Raw genomic sequence first — 16,312 nt, 5'->3', positions numbered from 1 at the left:
ATGAGGCTGAGCAACAGCTTTCAAGGCTAGCTCTTCCTGCCTGCGAGCTATCTGCAGACGTTCGCATTTTCAGAGCAGGCTTGCCGGACGCACTTCACACGGGCATCTAAGTAACGTTTGAAGTTTGAGGTGGAAAGACAAGCAAGCAGCCGCAGTCTCTGTGCCTCTGTGCGAGCAGTGCCATGGGCAGATGATGCTGAGCAACAGCTTTTCTGACTAGCTCTTTCTGACTGCGAGCTATCTGCAGACGCTCGCATTTTCAGACCAGGGCTGATGTAGGACCCCTGCAAGAACCACCTAAGCTACGTTTGAAGTTTGAGAGGGCAAGACAAGCAAGCAGCCCCAGTCTCTGTGCCTCTGTGCGAGCAGTGCCATGGGCAGATGAGGCTGAGCAACAGCTTTCCAGGCTAGCCCCTTCTGGCTGCAAGCTATCTGCAGACGTTAGCATTTTCAGAGCAGGGCAGGCAAAGGGGCCTGGCAGGAACCTCCCCCATTTCCAGTCTACGATTGAAGTTTGAGGTGGCAAGACAAGCAAGCAGCCCCAGTCTCTGTGCCTCTGTGCGAGCAGTGCCATGGGCAGATGAGGCTGAGCAAAAGCTTTCCAGGCTAGCCCCTTCTGGCTGCAAGCTATCTGCAGACGTTCGCATTTTCTTAGCAGGGCAGGCAAAGGAGCCTGGCAGGAACCCCCCCCATTTCCAGTCTACGTTTGAAGTTTGATGTGGCAAGACAAGCAAGCAGTCCCAGTCTCTGTGCCTCTGTGCGAACAGTGCCATGGTCAGATGAGGCTGAGCAACACCTTTCCAGGCTAGCCCCTTCTGGCTGCCAGCTATCTGCAGACGTTCACATTTTCGGAGCATGGCTGGAAAAGGATCCTGGCAGGGACACCCCCCTATTCCAGTCTACGTTTGAAGTTTGAGGTGGCAAGACAAGCAAGCAGCCCCAGTCTCTGTGCCTCTGTGCGAGCAGTGCCATGGGCAGATGAGGCTGAGCAACAGATTTACAGGCTAGCCACTGCTACCTGCCAGCTATCTGCAGACTTTCGCATTTTCGGAGCAAGTCTAGGAAAGTAGCCTGGCAGGGACACCCCATTCCCAGGATACTTTTGAAGTTTGAAATCGCAAGACAAGCAAGCAGCCCCAGTCTCCGTGCCTCTGTGCGAGCAGTGCCATGGGCAGATGAGGCTGAGCAACAGCTTTCCAGGCTAGCCCCTTCTGCCTGCCAGCTATCTGCAGACGTTCACATTCTCAGAGCAGGGCTACCGGAGGCGCCCAGAACGGACAACATATGATACGTTTGAAGTTAGAGGGGTCAAGACAAGCAAGCAGCCACAGTCTCTGTGCCTCTGTGCGAGCAGTGCCATGGGCAGATGAGGCTGAGCAACAGATTTCCAGGCTAGCCCCTTCTGGCTGCCAGCTATCTGCAGACGTTCGCATTTTCTTAGCAGGGCTACCGGAGGAGCCCAGCACGGACAACATAATTTCCGTTTGAAGTTTGCCGTGGCAAGACAAGCAAGCAGCCCCAGTCTCTGTGCCTCTGTGCGAGTAGTGCCATGGGCAGATGAGGCTCAGCAACAGCTATCCAGGCTACCCCCTTCTGCCTGCCAGCTATCTGGAGACGTTCGCATTCTCAGAGCAGGGCTACCGCAGGCGCCAAGCACGAAAAACATAAGATCGTTTGAAGTTTGAGGTTGCAAGACAAGCAAGCAGCCCCAGTCTCTGTGCCTCTGTGCGAGCAGTGCCATGGGCAGATGAGGTTGAGCAACAGCTTTCCCGGCTAGCTCTTTCTGCCTGCGAGCTATCTGCAGACGTTCACATTTTCAGAGCAGGGCGGCTGGAGGCGCGGACCACGGACCACTAAAGATACGTTTGAAGTTTTAGGTGGCAAGACAAGCAAGCAGCCCCAGTCTCTGTGCCTCTGTGCGAGCAGTGCCATGGGCAGATGAGGCTGAGCAACAGCTTTCCTGGCTAGCTCTTTCTGCCTGCGAGCTATCTGCAGACGTTCGCATTTTGGGAGCAGGGCTGCTGGAGGCCTTCTGCACGGACCCCCAAAGATACGTTTGAAGTTTGAGAGGGCAAGACAAGCAAGCAGCCCCAGTCTCTGTGTCTCTGTGCGAGCAGTGCCATGGGCAGATGAGGCTGAGCAACAGCTTTCCAGGCTAGCTCTTTCTGCCTGCGAGATATCTTCAGATGTTCGCATTTTCAGAGCAGGGCGGCTGGATGCCCCCTGCAAGGACGCACAAAATTACGTTTGAAGTTTGAGGGGGCAAAACAAGCAAGCAGCCCCAGTCTCTGTGCCTCTGTGCGAGCAGTGCCATGGGCAGATGAGGCTGAGCAACAGCTTTCCTGGCTAGCTCTTTCTGGCTGCGAGCTATCTGCAGACGTTCGCATTTTCAGAGCAGGCTTGCCGTACGCACTTCACACGGGCATCTAAGTAACGTTTGAAGTTTGAGGTGGAAAGACAAGCAAGCAGCCGCAGTCTCTGTGCCTCTGTGCGAGCAGTACCATGGGCAGATGAGGCTGAGCAACAGCTTTTCTGACTAGCTCTTTCTGACTGCGAGCTATCTGCAGACGCTCGCATTTTCAGACCAGTGCTGATGTAGGACCCCTGCAAGAACCACCTAAGCTATGTTGGAAGTTTGAGAGGGCAAGACAAGCAAGCAGCCCCAGTCTCTGTGCCTCTGTGCGAGCAGTGCCATGGGCAGATGAGGCTGAGCAACAGCTTTCCAGGCTAGCTCTTTCTGGCTGCGAGCTATCTGCAGACGTTCGCATTTTGGGAGCAGGGCTGCTGGAGGCCTTCTGCACGGACCCCCAAAGATACGTTTGAAGTTTGAGAGGGCAAGACAAGCAAGCAGCCCCAGTCTCTGTGTCTCTGTGCGAGCAGTGCCATGGGCAGATGAGGCTGAGCAACAGCTTTCCAGGCTAGGTCTTTCTGCCTGCGAGATATCTTCAGATGTTCGCATTTTCAGAGCAGGGCGGCTGGATGCCCCCTGCAAGGACGCACAAAATTACGTTTGAAGTTTGAGGTGGCAAAACAAGCAAGCAGCCCCAGTCTCTGTGCCTCTGTGCGAGCAGTGCCATGGGCAGATGAGGCTGAGCAACAGATTTCCAGGCTAGCCCCTTCTGGCTGCAAGCTATCTGCAGACGTTAGCATTTTCAGAGCAGGGCAGGCAAAGGGGCCTGGCAGGAACCTCCCCCATTTTTAGTCTACGATTGAAGTTTGAGGTGGCAAGACAAGCAAGCAGCCCCAGTCTCTGTGCCTCTGTGCGAGCAGTGCCATGGGCAGATGAGGCTGAGCAAAAGCTTTCCAGGCTAGCCCCTTCTGGCTGCAAGCTATCTGCAGACGTTCGCATTTTCTTAGCAGGGCAGGCAAAGGAGCCTGGCAGGAACCCCCCCCATTTCCAGTCTACGTTTGAAGTTTGATGTGGCAAGACAAGCAAGCAGTCCCAGTCTCTGTGCCTCTGTGCGAACAGTGCCATAGTCAGATGAGGCTGAGCAACACCTTTCCAGGCTAGCCCCTTCTGGCTGCCAGCTATCTGCAGACGTTCACATTTTCGGAGCATGGCTGGAAAATGATCCTGGCAGGGACACCCCCCTATTCCAGTCTACGTTTGAAGTTTGAGGTGGCAAGACAAGCAAGCAGCCCCAGTCTCTGTGCCTCTGTGCGAGCAGTGCCATGGGCAGATGAGGCTGAGCAACAGATTTACAGGCTAGCCACTGCTACCTGCCAGCTATCTGCAGACTTTCGCATTTTCGGAGCAAGTCTAGGAAAGTAGCCTGGCAGGGACACCCCATTCCCAGGATACTTTTGAAGTTTGAAATCGCAAGACAAGCAAGCAGCCCCAGTCTCCGTGCCTCTGTGCGAGCAGTGCCATGGGCAGATGAGGCTGAGCAACAGCTTTCCAGGCTAGCCCCTTCTGCCTGCCAGCTATCTGCAGACGTTCACATTCTCAGAGCAGGGCTACCGGAGGCGCCCAGAACGGACAACATATGATACGTTTGAAGTTAGAGGGGTCAAGACAAGCAAGCAGCCCCAGTCTCTGTGTCTCTGTGCGAGCAGTGCCATGGGCAGATGAGGCTGAGCAACAGCTTTCCAGGCTAGCTCTTTCTGCCTGCGAGATATCTTCAGATGTTCGCATTTTCAGAGCAGGGCGGCTGGATGCCCCCTGCAAGGACGCACAAAATTACGTTTGAAGTTTGAGGGGGCAAAACAAGCAAGCAGCCCCAGTCTCTGTGCCTCTGTGCGAGCAGTGCCATGGGCAGATGAGGCTGAGCAACAGCTTTCCAAGCTAGCTTCTTCTGGCTGTAAGCTATCTGCAGACGTTAGCATTTTCAGAGCAGGTCTGGTGGAGGCGCCGACCAAGAACCCCTAAAGCTACGTTTGAAGTATGAGGGGGCAAGACAAGCAAGCAGCCCCAGTCTCTGTGCCTCTGTGCGAGCAGTGCCATGGGCAGATGAGGCTGAGCAACAGCTTTCCTGGCTAGCTCTTTCTGGCTGCGAGCTATCTGCAGACGTTCGCATTTTCAGAGCAGGCTTGCCGGACGCACTTCACACGGGCATCTAAGTAACGTTTGAAGTTTGAGGTGGAAAGACAAGCAAGCAGCCGCAGTCTCTGTGCCTCTGTGCGAGCAGTGCCATGGGCAGATGAGGCTGAGCAACAGCTTTTCTGACTAGCTCTTTCTGACTGCGAGCTATCTGCAGACGCTCGCATTTTCAGACCAGGGCTGATGTAGGACCCCTGCAAGAACCACCTAAGCTACGTTTGAAGTTTGAGAGGGCAAGACAAGCAAGCAGCCCCAGTCTCTGTGCCTCTGTGCGAGCAGTGCCATGGGCAGATGAGGCTGAGCAACAGCTTTCCAGGCTAGCACTTTCTGGCTGCGAGCTATCTGCAGACGTTCGCATTTTGGGAGCAGGGCTGCTGGAGGCCTTCTGCACGGACCCCCAAAGATACGTTTGAAGTTTGAGAGGGCAAGACAAGCAAGCAGCCCCAGTCTCTGTGTCTCTGTGCGAGCAGTGCCATGGGCAGATGAGGCTGAGCAACAGCTTTCCAGGCTAGCTCTTTCTGCCTGCGAGATATCTTCAGATGTTCGCATTTTCAGAGCAGGGCGGCTGGATGCCCCCTGCAAGGACGCACAAAATTACGTTTGAAGTTTGAGGGGGCAAAACAAGCAAGCAGCCCCAGTCTCTGTGCCTCTGTGCGAGCAGTGCCATGGGCAGATGAGGCTGAGCAACAGATTTCCAGGCTAGATCTTCCTGCCTGCGAGCTATCTGCAGACGCTCGCATTTTCAGACCAGGGCTGCCGTAGGACCCCTGCAAGAACCACCTAAGCTATGTTGGAAGTTGGAGGTGGCAAGACAAGCAAGCAGCCCCAGTCTGTGTGCCTCTGTGCGAGCAGTGCCATGGGCAGATGAGGCTGAGCAAGAGCCTTCCAAGCTAGCTCTTTCTGGCTGCGAGCTATCTGCAGACGTTCGCATTTTCAGAGCAGGGCTGCTGGAGGCCCTCTACACGGACCTCCAAATGTACTTTTGAAGTTTAAGGGGGCAAGACAAGCAAGCAGCCCCAGTCTCTGTGCCTCTGTGCGAGCAGTGCCATGGGCAGATGAGGATGAGCAACAGCTTTCCAGGCTAGCTCTTTCTGCCTGCGAGCTATCTGCAGGCGATCGCATTTTCAGAGCAGGGCTGCCGCAGTCGCCCAGCACGGACCACCTAAGCTACGTTTGAAGTTTGAGGTGGCAAGAGAAGCAAGCAGCCCCAGTCTCTGTGCCTCTGTGTGAGCAGTGCCATGGGCAGATGAGGCTGAGCAACAGCTTTCCAAGCTAGCTTCTTCTGGCTGTAAGCTATCTGCAGACGTTCGCATTTTCAGAGCAGGTCTGGTGGAGGCACCGACCAAGAACCCCTAAAGCTACGTTTGAAGTATGAGGGGGCAAGACAAGCAAGTAGCCCCAGTCTCTGTGCCTCTGTGCGAGCAGTGCCATGGGCAGATGAGGCTGAGCAACAGCTTTCAAGGCTAGCTCTTCCTGCCTGCGAGCTATCTGCAGACGTTCGCATTTTCAGAGCAGGCTTGCCGGACGCACTTCACACGGGCATCTAAGTAACGTTTGAAGTTTGAGGTGGAAAGACAAGCAAGCAGCCGCAGTCTCTGTGCCTCTGTGCGAGCAGTGCCATGGGCAGATGATGCTGAGCAACAGCTTTTCTGACTAGCTCTTTCTGACTGCGAGCTATCTGCAGACGCTCGCATTTTCAGACCAGGGCTGATGTAGGACCCCTGCAAGAACCACCTAAGCTACGTTTGAAGTTTGAGAGGGCAAGACAAGCAAGCAGCCCCAGTCTCTGTGCCTCTGTGCGAGCAGTGCCATGGGCAGATGAGGCTGAGCAACAGCTTTCCAGGCTAGCCCCTTCTGGCTGCAAGCTATCTGCAGACGTTAGCATTTTCAGAGCAGGGCAGGCAAAGGGGCCTGGCAGGAACCTCCCCCATTTCCAGTCTACGATTGAAGTTTGAGGTGGCAAGACAAGCAAGCAGCCCCAGTCTCTGTGCCTCTGTGCGAGCAGTGCCATGGGCAGATGAGGCTGAGCAAAAGCTTTCCAGGCTAGCCCCTTCTGGCTGCAAGCTATCTGCAGACGTTCGCATTTTCTTAGCAGGGCAGGCAAAGGAGCCTGGCAGGAACCCCCCCCATTTCCAGTCTACGTTTGAAGTTTGATGTGGCAAGACAAGCAAGCAGTCCCAGTCTCTGTGCCTCTGTGCGAACAGTGCCATGGTCAGATGAGGCTGAGCAACACCTTTCCAGGCTAGCCCCTTCTGGCTGCCAGCTATCTGCAGACGTTCACATTTTCGGAGCATGGCTGGAAAAGGATCCTGGCAGGGACACCCCCCTATTCCAGTCTACGTTTGAAGTTTGAGGTGGCAAGACAAGCAAGCAGCCCCAGTCTCTGTGCCTCTGTGCGAGCAGTGCCATGGGCAGATGAGGCTGAGCAACAGATTTACAGGCTAGCCACTGCTACCTGCCAGCTATCTGCAGACTTTCGCATTTTCGGAGCAAGTCTAGGAAAGTAGCCTGGCAGGGACACCCCATTCCCAGGATACTTTTGAAGTTTGAAATCGCAAGACAAGCAAGCAGCCCCAGTCTCCGTGCCTCTGTGCGAGCAGTGCCATGGGCAGATGAGGCTGAGCAACAGCTTTCCAGGCTAGCCCCTTCTGCCTGCCAGCTATCTGCAGACGTTCACATTCTCAGAGCAGGGCTACCGGAGGCGCCCAGAACGGACAACATATGATACGTTTGAAGTTAGAGGGGTCAAGACAAGCAAGCAGCCACAGTCTCTGTGCCTCTGTGCGAGCAGTTCCATGGGCAGATGAGGCTGAGCAACAGATTTCCAGGCTAGCCCCTTCTGGCTGCCAGCTATCTGCAGACGTTCGCATTTTCTTAGCAGGGCTACCGGAGGAGCCCAGCACGGACAACATAATTTCCGTTTGAAGTTTGCCGTGGCAAGACAAGCAAGCAGCCCCAGTCTCTGTGCCTCTGTGCGAGTAGTGCCATGGGCAGATGAGGCTCAGCAACAGCTATCCAGGCTACCCCCTTCTGCCTGCCAGCTATCTGGAGACGTTCGCATTCTCAGAGCAGGGCTACCGCAGGCGCCAAGCACGAAAAACATAAGATCGTTTGAAGTTTGAGGTTGCAAGACAAGCAAGCAGCCCCAGTCTCTGTGCCTCTGTGCGAGCAGTGCCATGGGCAGATGAGGTTGAGCAACAGCTTTCCAGGCTAGCTCTTTCTGCCTGCGAGCTATCTGCAGACGTTCACATTTTCAGAGCAGGGCGGCTGGAGGCGCGGACCACGGACCACTAAAGATACGTTTGAAGTTTTAGGTGGCAAGACAAGCAAGCAGCCCCAGTCTCTGTGCCTCTGTGCGAGCAGTGCCATGGGCAGATGAGGCTGAGCAACAGCTTTCCTGGCTAGCTGTTTCTGCCTGCGAGCTATCTGCAGACGTTCGCATTTTCAGAGCAGGGCTGCTGTAGGCCTTCTGCACGGACCCCCAAAGATACGTTTGAAGTTTGAGAGGGCAAGACAAGCAAGCAGCCCCAGTCTCTGTGTCTCTGTGCGAGCAGTGCCATGGGCAGATGAGGCTGAGCAACAGCTTTCCAGGCTAGCTCTTTCTGCCTGCGAGATATCTTCAGATGTTCGCATTTTCAGAGCAGGGCGGCTGGATGCCCCCTGCAAGGACGCACAAAATTACGTTTGAAGTTTGAGGGGGCAAAACAAGCAAGCAGCCCCAGTCTCTGTGCCTCTGTGCGAGCAGTGCCATGGGCAGATGAGGCTGAGCAACAGCTTTCCAAGCTAGCTTCTTCTGGCTGTAAGCTATCTGCAGACGTTAGCATTTTCAGAGCAGGTCTGGTGGAGGCGCCGACCAAGAACCCCTAAAGCTACGTTTGAAGTATGAGGGGGCAAGACAAGCAAGCAGCCCCAGTCTCTGTGCCTCTGTGCGAGCAGTGCCATGGGCAGATGAGGCTGAGCAACAGCTTTCCTGGCTAGCTCTTTCTGCCTGCGAGCTATCTGCAGACGTTCGCATTTTCAGAGCAGGCTTGCCGTACGCACTTCACACGGGCATCTAAGTAACGTTTGAAGTTTGAGGTGGAAAGACAAGCAAGCAGCCGCAGTCTCTGTGCCTCTGTGCGAGCAGTGCCATGGGCAGATGAGGCTGAGCAACAGCTTTTCTGACTAGCTCTTTCTGACTGCGAGCTATCTGCAGACGCTCGCATTTTCAGACCAGGGCTGATGTAGGACCCCTGCAAGAACCACCTAAGCTATGTTGGAAGTTTGAGAGGGCAAGACAAGCAAGCAGCCCCAGTCTCTGTGCCTCTGTGCGAGCAGTGCCATGGGCAGATGAGGCTGAGCAACAGCTTTCCAGGCTAGCTCTTTCTGGCTGCGAGCTATCTGCAGACGTTCGCATTTTGGGAGCAGGGCTGCTGGAGGCCTTCTGCACGGACCCCCAAAGATACGTTTGAAGTTTGAGAGGGCAAGACAAGCAAGCAGCCCCAGTCTCTGTGTCTCTGTGCGAGCAGTGCCATGGGCAGATGAGGCTGAGCAACAGCTTTCCAGGCTAGGTCTTTCTGCCTGCGAGATATCTTCAGATGTTCGCATTTTCAGAGCAGGGCGGCTGGATGCCCCCTGCAAGGACGCACAAAATTACGTTTGAAGTTTGAGGGGGCAAAACAAGCAAGCAGCCCCAGTCTCTGTGCCTCTGTGCGAGCAGTGCCATGGGCAGATGAGGCTGAGCAACAGATTTCCAGGCTAGCCCCTTCTGGCTGCAAGCTATCTGCAGACGTTAGCATTTTCAGAGCAGGGCAGGCAAAGGGGCCTGGCAGGAACCTCCCCCATTTTTAGTCTACGATTGAAGTTTGAGGTGGCAAGACAAGCAAGCAGCCCCAGTCTCTGTGCCTCTGTGCGAGCAGTGCCATGGGCAGATGAGGCTGAGCAAAAGCTTTCCAGGCTAGCCCCTTCTGGCTGCAAGCTATCTGCAGACGTTCGCATTTTCTTAGCAGGGCAGGCAAAGGAGCCTGGCAGGAACCCCCCCCATTTCCAGTCTACGTTTGAAGTTTGATGTGGCAAGACAAGCAAGCAGTCCCAGTCTCTGTGCCTCTGTGCGAACAGTGCCATAGTCAGATGAGGCTGAGCAACAGCTTTCCAGGCTAGCCCCTTCTGGCTGCCAGCTATCTGCAGACGTTCACATTTTCGGAGCATGGCTGGAAAATGATCCTGGCAGGGACACCCCCCTATTCCAGTCTACGTTTGAAGTTTGAGGTGGCAAGACAAGCAAGCAGCCCCAGTCTCTGTGCCTCTGTGCGAGCAGTGCCATGGGCAGATGAGGCTGAGCAACAGATTTACAGGCTAGCCACTGCTACCTGCCAGCTATCTGCAGACTTTCGCATTTTCGGAGCAAGTCTAGGAAAGTAGCCTGGCAGGGACACCCCATTCCCAGGATACTTTTGAAGTTTGAAATCGCAAGACAAGCAAGCAGCCCCAGTCTCCGTGCCTCTGTGCGAGCAGTGCCATGGGCAGATGAGGCTGAGCAACAGCTTTCCAGGCTAGCCCCTTCTGCCTGCCAGCTATCTGCAGACGTTCACATTCTCAGAGCAGGGCTACCGGAGGCGCCCAGAACGGACAACATATGATACGTTTGAAGTTAGAGGGGTCAAGACAAGCAAGCAGCCCCAGTCTCTGTGTCTCTGTGCGAGCAGTGCCATGGGCAGATGAGGCTGAGCAACAGCTTTCCAGGCTAGCTCTTTCTGCCTGCGAGATATCTTCAGATGTTCGCATTTTCAGAGCAGGGCAGCTGGATGCCCCCTGCAAGGACGCACAAAATTACGTTTGAAGTTTGAGGGGGAAAAACAAGCAAGCAGCCCCAGTCTCTGTGCCTCTGTGCGAGCAGTGCCATGGGCAGATGAGGCTGAGCAACAGCTTTCCAAGCTAGCTTCTTCTGGCTGTAAGCTATCTGCAGACGTTAGCATTTTCAGAGCAGGTCTGGTGGAGGCGCCGACCAAGAACCCCTAAAGCTACGTTTGAAGTATGAGGGGGCAAGACAAGCAAGCAGCCCCAGTCTCTGTGCCTCTGTGCGAGCAGTGCCATGGGCAGATGAGGCTGAGCAACAGCTTTCCTGGCTAGCTCTTTCTGCCTGCGAGCTATCTGCAGACGTTCGCATTTTCAGAGCAGGCTTGCCGTACGCACTTCACACGGGCATCTAAGTAACGTTTGAAGTTTGAGGTGGAAAGACAAGCAAGCAGCCGCAGTCTCTGTGCCTCTGTGCGAGCAGTGCCATGGGCAGATGAGGCTGAGCAACAGCTTTTCTGACTAGCTCTTTCTGACTGCGAGCTATCTGCAGACGCTCGCATTTTCAGACCAGGGCTGATGTAGGACCCCTGCAAGAACCACCTAAGCTATGTTGGAAGTTTGAGAGGGCAAGACAAGCAAGCAGCCCCAGTCTCTGTGCCTCTGTGCGAGCAGTGCCATGGGCAGATGAGGCTGAGCAACAGCTTTCCAGGCTAGCTCTTTCTGGCTGCGAGCTATCTGCAGACGTTCGCATTTTGGGAGCAGGGCTGCTGGAGGCCTTCTGCACGGACCCCCAAAGATACGTTTGAAGTTTGAGAGGGCAAGACAAGCAAGCAGCCCCAGTCTCTGTGTCTCTGTGCGAGCAGTGCCATGGGCAGATGAGGCTGAGCAACAGCTTTCCAGGCTAGGTCTTTCTGCCTGCGAGATATCTTCAGATGTTCGCATTTTCAGAGCAGGGCGGCTGGATGCCCCCTGCAAGGACGCACAAAATTACGTTTGAAGTTTGAGGGGGCAAAACAAGCAAGCAGCCCCAGTCTCTGTGCCTCTGTGCGAGCAGTGCCATGGGCAGATGAGGCTGAGCAACAGATTTCCAGGCTAGCCCCTTCTGGCTGCAAGCTATCTGCAGACGTTAGCATTTTCAGAGCAGGGCAGGCAAAGGGGCCTGGCAGGAACCTCCCCCATTTTTAGTCTACGATTGAAGTTTGAGGTGGCAAGACAAGCAAGCAGCCCCAGTCTCTGTGCCTCTGTGCGAGCAGTGCCATGGGCAGATGAGGCTGAGCAAAAGCTTTCCAGGCTAGCCCCTTCTGGCTGCAAGCTATCTGCAGACGTTCGCATTTTCTTAGCAGGGCAGGCAAAGGAGCCTGGCAGGAACCCCCCCCATTTCCAGTCTACGTTTGAAGTTTGATGTGGCAAGACAAGCAAGCAGTCCCAGTCTCTGTGCCTCTGTGCGAACAGTGCCATAGTCAGATGAGGCTGAGCAACAGCTTTCCAGGCTAGCCCCTTCTGGCTGCCAGCTATCTGCAGACGTTCACATTTTCGGAGCATGGCTGGAAAATGATCCTGGCAGGGACACCCCCCTATTCCAGTCTACGTTTGAAGTTTGAGGTGGCAAGACAAGCAAGCAGCCCCAGTCTCTGTGCCTCTGTGCGAGCAGTGCCATGGGCAGATGAGGCTGAGCAACAGATTTACAGGCTAGCCACTGCTACCTGCCAGCTATCTGCAGACTTTCGCATTTTCGGAGCAAGTCTAGGAAAGTAGCCTGGCAGGGACACCCCATTCCCAGGATACTTTTGAAGTTTGAAATCGCAAGACAAGCAAGCAGCCCCAGTCTCCGTGCCTCTGTGCGAGCAGTGCCATGGGCAGATGAGGCTGAGCAACAGCTTTCCAGGCTAGCCCCTTCTGCCTGCCAGCTATCTGCAGACGTTCACATTCTCAGAGCAGGGCTACCGGAGGCGCCCAGAACGGACAACATATGATACGTTTGAAGTTAGAGGGGTCAAGACAAGCAAGCAGCCCCAGTCTCTGTGTCTCTGTGCGAGCAGTGCCATGGGCAGATGAGGCTGAGCAACAGCTTTCCAGGCTAGCTCTTTCTGCCTGCGAGATATCTTCAGATGTTCGCATTTTCAGAGCAGGGCGGCTGGATGCCCCCTGCAAGGACGCACAAAATTACGTTTGAAGTTTGAGGGGGCAAAACAAGCAAGCAGCCCCAGTCTCTGTGCCTCTGTGCGAGCAGTGCCATGGGCAGATGAGGCTGAGCAACAGCTTTCCAAGCTAGCTTCTTCTGGCTGTAAGCTATCTGCAGACGTTAGCATTTTCAGAGCAGGTCTGGTGGAGGCGCCGACCAAGAACCCCTAAAGCTACGTTTGAAGTATGAGGGGGCAAGACAAGCAAGCAGCCCCAGTCTCTGTGCCTCTGTGCGAGCAGTGCCATGGGCAGATGAGGCTGAGCAACAGCTTTCCTGGCTAGCTCTTTCTGGCTGCGAGCTATCTGCAGACGTTCGCATTTTCAGAGCAGGCTTGCCGGACGCACTTCACACGGGCATCTAAGTAACGTTTGAAGTTTGAGGTGGAAAGACAAGCAAGCAGCCGCAGTCTCTGTGCCTCTGTGCGAGCAGTGCCATGGGCAGATGAGGCTGAGCAACAGCTTTTCTGACTAGCTCTTTCTGACTGCGAGCTATCTGCAGACGCTCGCATTTTCAGACCAGGGCTGATGTAGGACCCCTGCAAGAACCACCTAAGCTACGTTTGAAGTTTGAGAGGGCAAGACAAGCAAGCAGCCCCAGTCTCTGTGCCTCTGTGCGAGCAGTGCCATGGGCAGATGAGGCTGAGCAACAGCTTTCCAGGCTAGCTCTTTCTGGCTGCGAGCTATCTGCAGACGTTCGCATTTTGGGAGCAGGGCTGCTGGAGGCCTTCTGCACGGACCCCCAAAGATACGTTTGAAGTTTGAGAGGGCAAGACAAGCAAGCAGCCCCAGTCTCTGTGTCTCTGTGCGAGCAGTGCCATGGGCAGATGAGGCTGAGCAACAGCTTTCCAGGCTAGCTCTTTCTGCCTGCGAGATATCTTCAGATGTTCGCATTTTCAGAGCAGGGCGGCTGGATGCCCCCTGCAAGGACGCACAAAATTACGTTTGAAGTTTGAGGGGGCAAAACAAGCAAGCAGCCCCAGTCTCTGTGCCTCTGTGCGAGCAGTGCCATGGGCAGATGAGGCTGAGAAACAGATTTCCAGGCTAGATCTTCCTGCCTGCGAGCTATCTGCAGACGCTCGCATTTTCAGACCAGGGCTGCCGTAGGACCCCTGCAAGAACCACCTAAGCTATGTTGGAAGTTGGAGGTGGCAAGACAAGCAAGCAGCCCCAGTCTGTGTGCCTCTGTGCGAGCAGTGCCATGGGCAGATGAGGCTGAGCAAGAGCCTTCCAAGCTAGCTCTTTCTGGCTGCGAGCTATCTGCAGACGTTCGCATTTTCAGAGCAGGGCTGCTGGAGGCCCTCTACACGGACCTCCAAATGTACTTTTGAAGTTTAAGGTGGCAAGAGAAGCAAGCAGCCCCAGTCTCTGTGCCTCTGTGTGAGCAGTGCCATGGGCAGATGAGGCTGAGCAACAGCTTTCCAAGCTAGCTTCTTCTGGCTGTAAGCTATCTGCAGACGTTCGCATTTTCAGAGCAGGTCTGGTGAAGGCACCGACCAAGAACCCCTAAAGCTACGTTTGAAGTATGAGGGGGCAAGACAAGCAAGTAGCCCCAGTCTCTGTGCCTCTGTGCGAGCAGTGCCATGGGCAGATGAGGCTGAGCAACAGCTTTCCAGGCTAGCTCTTTCTGGCTGCGAGCTATCTGCAGACGTTCGCATTTTGGGAGCAGGGCTGCTGGAGGCCTTCTGCACGGACCCCCAAAGATACTTTTGAAGTTTGAGAGGGCAAGACAAGCAAGCAGCCCCAGTCTCTGTGTCTCTGTGCGAGCAGTGCCATGGGCAGATGAGGCTGAGCAACAGCTTTCCAGGCTAGGTCTTTCTGCCTGCGAGATATCTTCAGATGTTCGCATTTTCAGAGCAGGGCGGCTGGATGCCCCCTGCAAGGACGCACAAAATTACGTTTGAAGTTTGAGGGGGCAAAACAAGCAAGCAGCCCCAGTCTCTGTGCCTCTGTGCGAGCAGTGCCATGGGCAGATGAGGCTGAGCAACAGCTTTCCAGGCTAGCCCCTTCTGGCTGCAAGCTATCTGCAGACGTTAGCATTTTCAGAGCAGGGCAGGCAAAGGGGCCTGGCAGGAACCTCCCCCATTTTTAGTCTACGATTGAAGTTTGAGGTGGCAAGACAAGCAAGCAGCCCCAGTCTCTGTGCCTCTGTGCGAGCAGTGCCATGGGCAGATGAGGCTGAGCAAAAGCTTTCCAGGCTAGCCCCTTCTGGCTGCAAGCTATCTGCAGACGTTCGCATTTTCTTAGCAGGGCAGGCAAAGGAGCCTGGCAGGAACCCCCCCCATTTCCAGTCTACGTTTGAAGTTTGATGTGGCAAGACAAGCAAGCAGTCCCAGTCTCTGTGCCTCTGTGCGAACAGTGCCATAGTCAGATGAGGCTGAGCAACAGCTTTCCAGGCTAGCCCCTTCTGGCTGCCAGCTATCTGCAGACGTTCACATTTTCGGAGCATGGCTGGAAAATGATCCTGGCAGGGACACCCCCCTATTCCAGTCTACGTTTGAAGTTTGAGGTGGCAAGACAAGCAAGCAGCCCCAGTCTCTGTGCCTCTGTGCGAGCAGTGCCATGGGCAGATGAGGCTGAGCAACAGATTTACAGGCTAGCCACTGCTACCTGCCAGCTATCTGCAGACTTTCGCATTTTCGGAGCAAGTCTAGGAAAGTAGCCTGGCAGGGACACCCCATTCCCAGGATACTTTTGAAGTTTGAAATCGCAAGACAAGCAAGCAGCCCCAGTCTCCGTGCCTCTGTGCGAGCAGTGCCATGGGCAGATGAGGCTGAGCAACAGCTTTCCAGGCTAGCCCCTTCTGCCTGCCAGCTATCTGCAGACGTTCACATTCTCAGAGCAGGGCTACCGGAGGCGCCCAGAACGGACAACATATGATACGTTTGAAGTTAGAGGGGTCAAGACAAGCAAGCAGCCCCAGTCTCTGTGTCTCTGTGCGAGCAGTGCCATGGGCAGATGAGGCTGAGCAACAGCTTTCCAGGCTAGCTCTTTCTGCCTGCGAGATATCTTCAGATGTTCGCATTTTCAGAGCAGGGCGGCTGGATGCCCCCTGCAAGGACGCACAAAATTACGTTTGAAGTTTGAGGGGGCAAAACAAGCAAGCAGCCCCAGTCTCTGTGCCTCTGTGCGAGCAGTGCCATGGGCAGATGAGGCTGAGCAACAGCTTTCCAAGCTAGCTTCTTCTGGCTGTAAGCTATCTGCAGACGTTAGCATTTTCAGAGCAGGTCTGGTGGAGGCGCCGACCAAGAACCCCTAAAGCTACGTTTGAAGTATGAGGGGGCAAGACAAGCAAGCAGCCCCAGTCTCTGTGCCTCTGTGCGAGCAGTGCCATGGGCAGATGAGGCTGAGCAACAGCTTTCCTGGCTAGCTCTTTCTGGCTGCGAGCTATCTGCAGACGTTCGCATTTTCAGAGCAGGCTTGCCGGACGCACTTCACACGGGCATCTAAGTAACGTTTGAAGTTTGAGGTGGAAAGACAAGCAAGCAGCCGCAGTCTCTGTGCCTCTGTGCGAGCAGTGCCATGGGCAGATGAGGCTGAGCAACAGCTTTTCTGACTAGCTCTTTCTGACTGCGAGCTATCTGCAGACGCTCGCATTTTCAGACCAGGGCTGATGTAGGACCCCTGCAAGAACCACCTAAGCTACGTTTGAAGTTTGAGAGGGCAAGACAAGCAAGCAGCCCCAGTCTCTGTGCCTCTGTGCGAGCAGTGCCATGGGCAGATGAGGCTGAGCAACAGCTTTCCAGGCTAGCTCTTTCTGGCTGCGAGCTATCTGCAGACGTTCGCATTTTGGGAGCAGGGCTGCTGGAGGCCTTCTGC

The sequence above is a fragment of the Opisthocomus hoazin genome, chromosome 15, assembly GCF_030867145.1.
Source record: "Opisthocomus hoazin isolate bOpiHoa1 chromosome 15, bOpiHoa1.hap1, whole genome shotgun sequence".
Taxonomy (NCBI): domain Eukaryota; kingdom Metazoa; phylum Chordata; class Aves; order Opisthocomiformes; family Opisthocomidae; genus Opisthocomus; species Opisthocomus hoazin.
Note: the sequence above shows the minus strand (reverse complement) of the source record.